Genomic DNA, 12211 nt, shown 5'->3' on the forward strand with positions numbered 1-12211 from the left:
CCTACCTCACTGCCCTTTTCAATGGAGTTCTAAGCGGCATGGAAATTCCTGGTACTTGGCTGGGGGCAGAGGTGGTCCCTATCTTTAAAAAGGGCTCGCCTCTCCACCCGGCCAACTACAGACCCATCAGCTTAATCGACGTGGCACAGAAGCTGTTTGGCAGGGTTTTGCTGAATCGCCTTCAGGATTGGATGGAAGAGGTGGGTGCCCTTAGTCCCTATCGGGCGGGATTTAGGAAGGGGATATCCACAGTGGACCAGGTTTTTAGGTTGAATCTTATTTATTGGAGGGCAGCAATATTCGAGGGCGGCAGTCTGTACACAATTTTTGTGGACTTACGGGCCGCATTCGATCTGGTGCCCAGGGGAAAACTCTGGAGCGTCTTGGCAGAGATGGGCGTCCCCCCGGACATCCTAGTAATCTTACAGAGGCTCCACCACAATAATTATGCCCGAGTGAGGTGTGGGAGGTCGGGGGAACTGACCGATAGATTCCCCGTTGACCGAGGGGTAAGGCAGGGTTGTGTGTTGGCACCGACCCTGTTTTGCCTCTTCGTCAACGGGGTAATCGCCCACCTAAATGCCACCGACTATACTGACGCCCCCAAACTTAATGGCAGCAGGGTGCCCGCAATCATGTTTGCGGACGACACCCTGCTGCTATCTAAAACCCGCATGGGGATACAGAGGATCCTTGATTCATTTGTAGCCTTCTGTACGGACAGGGGGCTAGAAATCAATGCGGCCAAAACTAAATTCATGGTTTTAAATCCAAGCCAAAAATTGCGGCCAAATCCGCAATTGGGAGCAGTACGGCTCGAGAGGGTTGCCACTTTTGAATATCTAGGTGTGACTCTTAATGAAACCATGACTTGGGGATCCCACCAGAGTAGGGCGAACCTCAAACTTATACAAACCACTGGGGGTATCGCCCGGATGATGATCGGCTCTTCATATCGCCCGTTGGGGGCCCTAATCCAGATATACAAGGCTCAGGCCAGGGGAGCGGTCATGTACGGGGCGGAACTGTGGGGACACACATCATGCCGTAGCCTGTCACTAACTGAAAACAAGTTCATAAGACAGATAACCGCGCTCCCCCCCAGTACCCCGCTCCTCCCCTTGAGGCTTGACCTCGGTCTACGACCATTATCTGATGAAATAAGCCTGAGACCCATAGCCTTCTGGCGTAGGTTATGGAGCAGTAATGATCTAGCAGCGTACAGGGCGGAACTGGCAGAATTATTGAACCACCCAAAAGCGCTCCGTATCCCTTGGGTCAAAAACATCCAATCCACCTGCATGGAACTAGGGCTCCCTGACCTATGGACTGACCCTGCGAAAGCCGCACTGAACATCTCTAAAAGGTCCCTGACTATCGTATACCACGAACACAAATTAGCTAGGGCCCGAGTTACCCAGGCAGAAGGGTCCCTATCCTCTGTGTTTTTGTAAAGCAAGGACCTTTATAGGTTTGAGAGGGCATTGAATCCTATCTTTCCGGTACTTGCTAGGAAGCTGTTTCTCCAATGGAGATACGGCTCACTGCCCTTTCGGTCCTTTACAAGTACTTGGTCATCGCCCCCCACTACGACGCAGTGCTTGGCCTGTGATGCTCTGGAGGAAACTGATTTACATGTGGCCTTCTTCTGCCCAGCCTACAGGGCAGCGCGGAAATACTGGCTTCTCCCATTGATTAGGAATATGGGTGGCAGGGAATATGCTCCAATGTACAGGATTTGAAAATCTGATCTCTCTGGTCCAACTGTCCTCGCATTATCAAAATTTCTTACCAATGTTTGGCATACGCGCAACCGTATTTTAAAGGTGTTGGGTCCCCCTTAAAATTTTAGATGCACAGTTTTTATAGTATTCTTAACATATGTACTTCCAATGTTTTAATGTCTTGACTTATTGTAATTGTATATGTGTACTGTTTTCTTTTATGGCCAAATGGCCGAAATAAAGATTGGAAAGTGAAGAGATTGAACCTCCTCTCTGAAGGCTGGAGGAGTGTGCCAGTCATGCAAAAGCTGTACACAGAGAACTGTGTAGAGGAAGCTGGAACTGAAATTGAACCACGACTTTGCTACTAAATAATCGAGGAATAACATCAAATGGAAGTGCTAAAAATGGAGGATTAGTGGTAACAATATCGTTTTTTTTTCTCTGAAATAAACAGAGCAGTGTCCGATGGTTTATACAAGGTGTTTCAAACAATTGTATGATGTTACTAGGCTTACTAATACCACACTCATCATTACAACGCGGGTATTACTACACTAGTATGCTTACAACGATCTACCATTACAACATATTCTTTTACTACGCATATGCCTTTACCAGGCATGCCATTACAACGCAAAGTCGTGCGTGGTAAAGGTATACACTTGGTAAAAGTGTGCAAGGTAAATAACACTACCCTGCCGTACCCTAAACCCTAAATCACTACCCCTACCTGATCCCCTGATCCCTAGCCCATGCCCTTTCCTAAACCCCTACCCCTGAACAAACCCCCCAGTCCCCAGTCCTACCCTACCCTAAACCTTAGATCACTACCCCTGCATGACCCCCCAACCCCCAATTCTTTCCCCACCCTAAACACTAAATCACTACCCCTGCACAACCCACCGAACCCAATCCTTTAACTACTTTAAACCCTAGAACACTACCCCTGCATGACCACCAACCCCCAGTCCTCTTCCTACCCTAATCCCTAAAACACTCCCCTGCATGACCCCGACCCCAATCCTTCCCCTACCCTAAACGCTAAATCACTACACCTGCATGACCCCCAACCCCAATCCTTTCACTACTTTAAACACTATAACACTACCCCTGCACTAGCCCCCCCCCCTGAACCCTGTCATCTCCCTACCCTAAAACACCACCCTGCACGACCCCCGACCCCTAGGCCTCTCCCTATCCTAAAACACTCCCCCTGCATGACCCCTCAACCCCCAGTCCTTCTCCTACCCCAAACCTACAACATTAACCCTGCATGACCCCCCCGCTCCCATTCCTTCCCCTACCCTACCCTAAACCACTATCCCTACACGACCCAACCTCCTTTTACCCTAAAATAGTAACCAGGCCAAATCCCCGTGACCTCTCTCCTTATAGTTGGTCTCCCCCTCATTTTTCCCAGTTCCTGCGGTCATTGGAGGGATGGTGCACGTCATTGTGCGGAAGCGGAAGAGCCTCTGTTTCCTCACAACGACTTGCATCACCTATATTTTTTTACAACATATGTGTTTTTATCATCCATACATTTACAACAAAATTTGTTGGAAAGGAATGCAAAGTAAAAGCACATGCGCTGTAAAAATCGTTTAGTAAAGACTACGAGTTTTTACTACGCATGCGTGTTAACGCTTGCATAGTAATGGCATGCAGGGAAACAGCCACGATGAAATGGCTGTTACCCATTTCAAATCTACTCTGTAATAAGTTGAATGATAATCATCCCGAGGTACCGCTATTAATAGTGTTTTTATAGTGAAATCATCAGACATTATTATATTAGTGGCAACCAAATGATAGATTATCAGCAGTGAGCACCTCAACTCATCAGGCATAATTGCCAGCAGTAAAATAATTAGAGGCTTTGTCTATGCCGAAATGCATCTCTGGGTATGTCAGAAGGGATTGGATGAAGGGCTGAAGGATGGAGACTTACCCGATGATGTGCCCAGGTCTATGACTGGCACTGCCCTGGGAAACATCAAATCACAAGACCCTATTCCTTTTTCAGGCCCTGCAGGATATCCCAGAAATAAAGGCAGGAGAAGGTCTTGCATCATTTGAAGGGTCATAAGGAAATCCTATCCTAGTTGGTACAATAAGGCGGGAAGGAAAGGAGTCTTTCCCCGATACTGCTCATTGAAGACCCTTCAAATCGAGCGTGGGAGATCAAGGGGGTGTGTCTGCTGAGGACTACACCACGTTGGGAGAACACCAGAGAATGGACAAGCTGTATGGATGAAGATGCTGATGTTAATATCAGTGAATGCGATTTCAATGTTCGCCATATTACATGTTCACATAACAATGTCAATACTGGTAAATACGATGTTGATGTACGCCATGACAAATGTATGCATAATAATGTTAACATTGGTAAATGCAATATTGATCACTGCCATGGTATATGTCCATGTAATAACAAACTCATATCACTGCTGTCAACTCCACCCGATAAATAGTCAGACAGGTCCTGCTACCCAAATTCAAGCCTACAGATTGATAGTTCACAGGTGGGGTTACACTTAGCCCAAAGACAAATGAGCAAACACAGAAAACTCAGATGGATCGCACCGATAGGCAGCTACACCGCAAAAGGCCGGAGGAGATTGACCACAATAATGTAGTGTAGTTCCTAGTTTCCCACTAGGCCCTGCGCATTGGAATAACATAAACAGTAGTATCGACGTGGAACTGCTTATATTCCAGGCCTCCACTGACTATGCTAAACTTAATTGGGTTGTGTTACCAACTAGCTCAGAGGTCACTGGAAACTTTCTTCTCTGCATAGGAAGTGATCAGCTTCCTTGGCACAGACAAGAAGGGATTCAGCTTTCCAACAACCGTGCAACATGACAACTTTGCTCCTCAGATCAAGAGTCGATCTCTAGGGTCGTGTGAAACAATAGACATAGATTTCACTCAGTCAGTCTAGTGCAGTTTACTTTCACAGTATGTAGAGAATAGAGAGACGGGCGTGTATCAATAAAGGTTAACATTTATTGAACAGTCTTTCTTCTCATACAAGAGAAATGTATTGCCACAATTGCAATAACTGTTATTATGAAAAGTACGTACAGTAAGATAAGAATAGCAAAATAGAACTGTAAAAGCATTGATATGGTTTCTTAGCCATACAATGGTTTAAAAGTAATAAAACATTTATACAGTCATATATACATTAGGCTAACATACTCAACTGGTGCTTCTAACTAAGCCTACCCCAGTGTGCCTGACCTAGGCCTAACACGTGAGAAGGGGGAGTAAGTAAGTAGCTTAAGTTAAGTTGGTTTTGCCAAGGTTTGTTTCAAGAATTCTCGTTTAAGGGTTTAGTCAACACCATACCTCTGAATAGAATGATGGAGGATTGGTATCTCCTTCAGGGGTCTCTCTCGATATCCCAGTCACCTGCGAGGGTAAACTGGAAGCGCCGGGACTGGATTTCTCTGCACGAGAAAGGCAGCGGCTTCTCTCAGCGCGTCTGGAGGAAGGAGGGGTGACAGCGTCCGCGGGCAGCTGGGCTGGATGTCTTCGCAGAGGACGGCTGCACGGCTCCTCAAGCGTACTGCACCATAGGTCGCGCTGTAGCGGCGATAATGGTAATCAGTAGCTTCACCACCACAGGATAGCAGGCTGCAGCGACAGGCAACGCTCAACAGCAGTTAGCTTCGCTCTCACAGCTCACAGCTTCGCATTGCTTAAGGCAACGTTGGTAATATTTATACCTGACAGGTGCCGGGTTTGACGCAAGTTTGCTGGACATAAGACGTCAATTAAAGATGTCACTAGGAAGTGGCAGCTATCAGTTGCTCATTAGAGTTCTATTACTAATCAAAACATAGCAAGCGGGGATTTCCAGGTTTGCTAAGTTTTTATCTTGTTGAAGAACTCGGAGTGTTATCTAGGAATATCAGATAGTGACTGCTGCTCTGTCATTGCACTAATTGGTCGCAAAGGAAGTAGCAGAGAGTCATGCTGGAATGTGGCTCTGTGGCTCTGCCCGTGTGAGGCCAGAGATGACTTTACAGAAAATCGCACTTGAACAGTTATGCCAATATAGGGGATAAATGGATTTATAGCCGAATAGGGGCATAAGGTCACAGTATCGATCAGGAACCTAGATAAGCACATGACACCCACTCCACGAATTCATGTCCATCAAAATTACTAAAACTAAGCAATTAGATGCATGTGTAACATTGTGTAACATAGCCCACCCCAAAATACATAAATGCATTCGAAATAGGCGTACTTGTAATACATGGAATTTAGGTACTGTACGTAGTTTTAAAGCATAGTAATCATTCAAAAAATTATTGCATATGAAATCAATGAACGATTATGCATAAAGAATTACACATGAAGTATCTCTGACAGAAGAAACGCGAGATAAATCATCACATAAAAATGCATTGTAATAATATGTGTGCTAGAGGCTGGTGTTATGTTGTTATGTCTCTAGATGTGTTTTTTAGAAATAGAAGTGTGAAGCTTCTGTTCTCTAAGAATAGTTTTTACGTTAAGCAAAGAATTGTTCGTGCCAAAAAGAAAAGGGTCAATATTTGAAAATTGTCCAATTCAAAGAAAAATCAGTTTACCAAAGCTCCTGGCAGTTTTTTGTTGATCAAAACTGAAGGCCGAATTCAGAGTTCATGGGAACGCTGTGTGTCGGAAAGCTTCTCAAAAGTTATTGTTTCTCTGTGGGTGAGAACATCGTATCAGACAGGCTCGCAAAGAATTGGTCTACAAAATCAGGTGATAGTTCAACCAAATTAGATAGCGCTGAAACTTGGCAGGTGTGAGAATGATTGCTGTCATCGAAGGCAGGATCAGCAATGCTCACAGAACGTTGTACCTGGATGATGTTGCTTTTGTCACTCGCTCCACCGTTACCACTTGGCTGTAGTACAGGAGTCTCCACGAATGCCGTCATCAGGATTGGTAGCCGCTGGGGACAACACAATGCGTGAGCCGTTATTGGACTTAGCAAAGTATCGACGTCCATTGGTACTGCTGATGGAAGTGAAAGACAGATGTCCAACACGCATTCCTCGCCGCAAAGCATACACCGTAGCACAGGTAAAATGCAATTTTGCCATATTGGTCTGAATGAAAGGAACCAGGTCATGTTTAGATCTCTCAGCCTGGCCAATCCGAGGACGTTAGTTATCCTGTCCCTGTAGCGCATTGCTAGGATTGTTTCTTCCATTCCCATGGGAGCTATGTCTGAGCCGAGGTTTGCCATAACGTAGCAGAAGGGTCAAAAATAGAATCCCTGCGATGAGTCCAAAAAATAGTGGAATACCACCAAAGATGGAGTGCACAAAATTAGGAAAGATTCCCAAAATTGCCTGGAAGGGTGTTAGCAGTCCCGTAAAGACTGTCTTAAATATGCCTGGGATGCTTGTAGCACTAGACATGTTAAGGAGTTGGTCGAGTATTTGTACGAAATGCACGGGGCAATTTGTTGATAAAAGGTCATGGACCTCAGTAGCCGTCCTTGCGACTAGAAGATCATACGTCTCTTTAGATGACGTTATAGGCACTGTTGTCTGTAAAAGCACAGATTTCATTTTGCTTAATGTATCAATTCGTATAGAATAGAGATTCAGACGAGGCCAGAGGGGAGTCACTGTGTCTGGAGGCCCGCTCGGGAACAATGCTTGCATGCAACATTTGACCATGGACGTTACTTGTATTAGATAACTTTTTCCGGGCGCGAGGCCACAGCACCTGTGATCCGTTCTTAGAATGTAACTCCCGTTTGCGAGTTGCATAAAGAAGGGCTCTATCTGAGTTGCAGGTGTGACTAGCTGGTGGCATGAAAGGTTTTTTGAATTGCCATCACATGCTCCGTGTAAATTAATACCCTGACACAAAAGTATACCGCTCAGTGAGTGTTTACAATTTTCACCACTAAGAAATACATTTTTGTCGCTGTCACTATAGCAAGAATGAGTGTATGGTAATTTCCATTCGGATTTAACATATCCCTTACCCAATTGTTCATATTGGCCAGCAGGTATGTATTCAAGGCACTTTTTAAAGCGGAAAGTTGTTATCGGAATTGTGATAATTCCGTGTATTATCCATTCAATGACAGGACTCTCTGACATTGTCAATGGTAATCTCTCGAGTTTCTCGATGCTCAAAATTGTATAGTCTGCTCCTTTCTGTGCCAAACTGATCTGTTTATCAGTAAGGTTAAAAATGGAAAATAATGACGTTGTGTTTATCAAACGCCAAGGCACATAGCCTGAACGAAGATTTTGCAGCGTCCAGCCTAATTCTATAATAGAGCGTAATTGAGATTGGCCATGTTGTAACATTAGCAAATCTCTGTCTATCACATCAAAGGCAGATGATACAATATTGTCCAAAGAATATATTCTGGAAGACAGAGTCATTAACCCATTGTCTACCACAGAAAGTGATTTTTCCAAATTAATACGATCAATTTCTCGTATCTTTTCAGCAGTTTCAATTTGCTTTACTTTCCAAGCCTCGTTGTAAGCAGCATAGATGCTGGTCGCTATGAAACGCTTTTGACGCTGTTTGCGTGGACCAAGAATGAAGTCGCGCAAATCAGCACCATCTTTTAATAAAGACAAGTGTTGCTTAATTTCAGCCAGTGTGGATGTAGTTAGCCATTCTAGGCAGAGTTTGCCTACACTGTATGTGGTTATAATTCCTGGATGTTGTCTCTGGGAATATCTTGAGTCTAATCTGGTCATTTTTAAACCCTGTGTTTTATTCAGGAATCGATCTTGACAGCTATTTGTGTCTGTAGGCCAGATTAACCACTTTTTCCAATCAGGATGTGTTCTGTTGAAATGTAAAATGTGTGACACGTCTAACTCAATATCAGCTGTTGCATTCTCAGCTATTGGCTTTGGTATAGACGGTGTTTTCATTTCTTTGTTCTTGGCTAGGCCAAGACAAGATGTTTGGTGTACAGTGTCATTTAAAAATAACATTTGTTCTGGTATCATGCAGGTTCTAAAAAGTGCTTCTATGCCTTGCACCTGCCAATCTTTTGTACCCCAAATTGTTTTCGTTTCAATATTATTTTTCCAAAAATCAAAACCAAATGTCATCATTTTGTCATAAAATGCTTCTGAATATATCAATTTAGAATTTGTCAGCATTGTTTTCATGCCTGTTTTATCTAACAGTTTATAATAAAACGTTTCTGCATCAGTGGTATTAAACCCCGAAAAATATTTGAATTTCTCAAAAAATGCTTTAGAACTGCTTTTAGGTGGTGTAGAACAATGTTCCCATTGGTTATACATAAAAACATTTCTAGGCTGTGCAGATTTATGCAAGTAATGATCCCCATAGTGGGTATAACAGAATAACTGCTCATAACTAGATGAACCTTGTAAATAATCATGATCTGTGAATCTAGCTGACATTACTAAATCAGACATCATGTCATTAATACTGTTAAAGTCCCAATCATCAGAGAATGTACTTGGTGTCACAAAGTCACTTAAGGAAACCTTTAGTTGATGAGGATACTTCAGGATTTCGACCGGACCATAGATCTCATAGTCTGTTTTCTCCCATACTACCCCACCAGGTATTGGAATTGCTGTGACATTTACTGTTGACAGTTCTCTTTTCTTCACGTGGGATGATCTGTGTGGTTTCAGGACTAGGTTGATGTTCTTACTTGCTGTGTCCTTTGTAATATATTTTCCTTCAATGAATTTTCCCAAACACAGTACCATGATGAGCCAAAGCAGGAGGAAAAATACACCTAGACCGAACCAGAACTCTAGCCAAGGGGAAATGAGGTAGATTTCCTTCAGTTGATGAAAGAGTTCCGTTGCTTTTTCTTTAAAAGACTTTTTTGTTTCTGGCATCACTTCGGGATCGTTTTGATCTTCAGAGAAGTTGTCGAAGTTGATGAAATAACCAGAGGCAGTTCTGTCAATTGATGGGATTGTTCTTTCAATCTGTCTCTCGGTAGCACTTTCTGATGCCACATTATTGTAGACTGGTGTTGTTTCTTGACGAACTGTTTCAATCTGTGTTTCAAGAGGCACGAGTTCCATGGCTGTATTGCATAGTCCTTCATTGTGCACTGCAGGCTGATCGAATGTGATTAGTCTTTCAGTTTGAACCTCTTGGATTGTTGCAAGTTTGGGTATTCTGTTGTTTCTTGGGAGTACACTGGGCCTACTGTTGATTATAGGCCACATGCTTGTGGTTTTACCAGATCGATGGACACGACTCTGTTCTCCTTTTTACCAGCAAGGGGCGGTAGCACAACTGATCTTGTTCCGGTAACTGCTAAGACAGGTACTGCTTTTCTGTACGAAGGCCCAAATTCCTTCTTAACCGCGATCTTTTCTCTGACTAGATCCCCAATCTTTGGAATCCAGACAGGCCTTGCTGGGGCTGTTGCGGGTGGTGCCTCGTCAGTGGTACTTGGCTGTTGCTTTAACTTTATGTTGCTTAATGATTTTCTTGTTTCATTCAGTTCCTGTAAAACAGCCAAACGGTCTTTTACTTCAAACTGCTTTGTTTCTTCTTGTACCACTGACATCTGACTATCGAGGTCCTGAACGCGCATTCTTATTCCGAACAATAGTTCGTATGGGCTGAAACCTTTTAGAGAATTTCTTGGCATGTTGTTAAGACTAGTCTGGACACTTATTAAATGTTTGACCCACCCAGCGCCTGAACCTAATACCTTCGCTGTTATAGATTGCTTTATATCCCGGTTTTTTCTTTCTACCACACTTGTGCGACAGACAAGAATACCGCAACCCAATTCCCATGCTGGCCATGGCCTCCCTATAAGCTCGAGAGCTGAAAGCAGGACCCTGGTCAGAATGGAACGTGGTAATTGCGTATGTGCCGATATGGACTCGCTAATCTTTTATAACAGTTCTAGGCGTCAGCCGAGTGCTGGTGGCCTCATTTTTTAAGTGTATTTCGTCTTAAACGTTGTACACTGGGACGCGCTTCTCTTCTTTGATTGCGCAGATAGACCGCCTTATGCTGTCTAGAAGGGATCCTGAAACTACACTGGCCTGTTCATTACTGCGATCTCTGTTGCAGTCTTCACAATTTTGAGCAAAACATTGGATATCTATACTCATTCCTGGCCACCAGTACTCTGATTGTAATTCTTTCAGAGAGGCTTTGATTGTTTGGTGTTTCAGACCCAACCCCATGTGTGCTTCCAGTAATAGGAAGCCCCTCCTGCTCCTGTTTGGAATTACTCTATCCCCCACTCCAGGGATTCGAGCAAAAGGAACGGAGTTTGCATCGATGATGTATGCATAATTGAGTGGATAGTTTACGGGTAGTGCTGCACAGTCGCCTTTTACGGTCGTTTTTACTGCCAGCATGGTTTCCCCGTCTATATACTTATCTGTACGCTTTTTTGTGACTACGGAAGCCGGTTTAGTTGCTTCCGCGGTGGCTGTATTAGCCAATGAATTCCCTGCAACGTGAACGCCATCACGTTGAAGACTCTGTGCGTGAATCACGTGAGTCTTTTGTAGTTCTTTGTGTAAAAGAGCTACTTGTTCCCAAAGCAATTTATGCTTTATTGTGGCACCTGTGTCATCTTTGTAGTCGTTTTCGATCCAACTCTGCAGTTTATTGTTGTAAGAGTTGACGCAAAAATGAGAATCGCACACTATAAGTGTGGGGAATTCGCGTTCTGCATTTTCGAGCGCCATCTTTAAAGATCTGATTTCAGTTCTTTGAACCGAACAGTTTCTTACAGATTCAGTTTTTGTTACTTTCGGTCTGAATTTACCGCACAGCCAACGACCTTTAATGATCGCACATTCTGCATTGTAGGATTTGCTCTCTACATTAAAATGCTGTACAAAGCTATCTGTATAGATTATACATGCGTATTGTGGGAGAGGCAGGATTTCGATTGGCAGAGGATATTCTTCTTCATATTCTAAATCATTCAGTTCTTCGTATTGCGGGGCGAAATAGTATTTCACATCTTCCGCTCCTAGAGAATCTATGCACTGTATCCATTTTGGATCCAGTGACACTGTAGGCAGGTTTACTGGGCTAAATAGCGCCTCGAAGGCGGATTCCGCTGTAAGGATATTAATCCGTTTACCGTGTGCTAGTTCTCTTTCATTTGCTAATGCGATTTGCACTGCGTTCACAGTTCTTTCTGTGCGACTGAATGTTTTTTCTGCTTGTGTGTACAAGTGAGACTTAATTGAAATTGGTACCTTTTCTCCCTCATTAGAGGTTAGGTACGTGAATCCGCATCTTCCTGGGATGACTCGGATTACAAGATCGATCGTGTTGTCACGTGTATCTAATTTTGTTTTTGCTAACATGTCTGTTTGCAGTGATCTCAAAATTTCTGTGTGTTTTTGAGTCCAATTGATTTGTTTTAAATCAGGTTTTATTAGTTCGTAGAGAGGTTTAACCCTCTCTGCGTAATTTAGAATGTAAGTTCTTCCGAAATT

This window comes from Lissotriton vulgaris, chromosome 3_1, assembly GCF_964263255.1.
Source record: "Lissotriton vulgaris chromosome 3_1, aLisVul1.2, whole genome shotgun sequence".
Lineage (NCBI taxonomy): Eukaryota > Metazoa > Chordata > Amphibia > Caudata > Salamandridae > Lissotriton > Lissotriton vulgaris.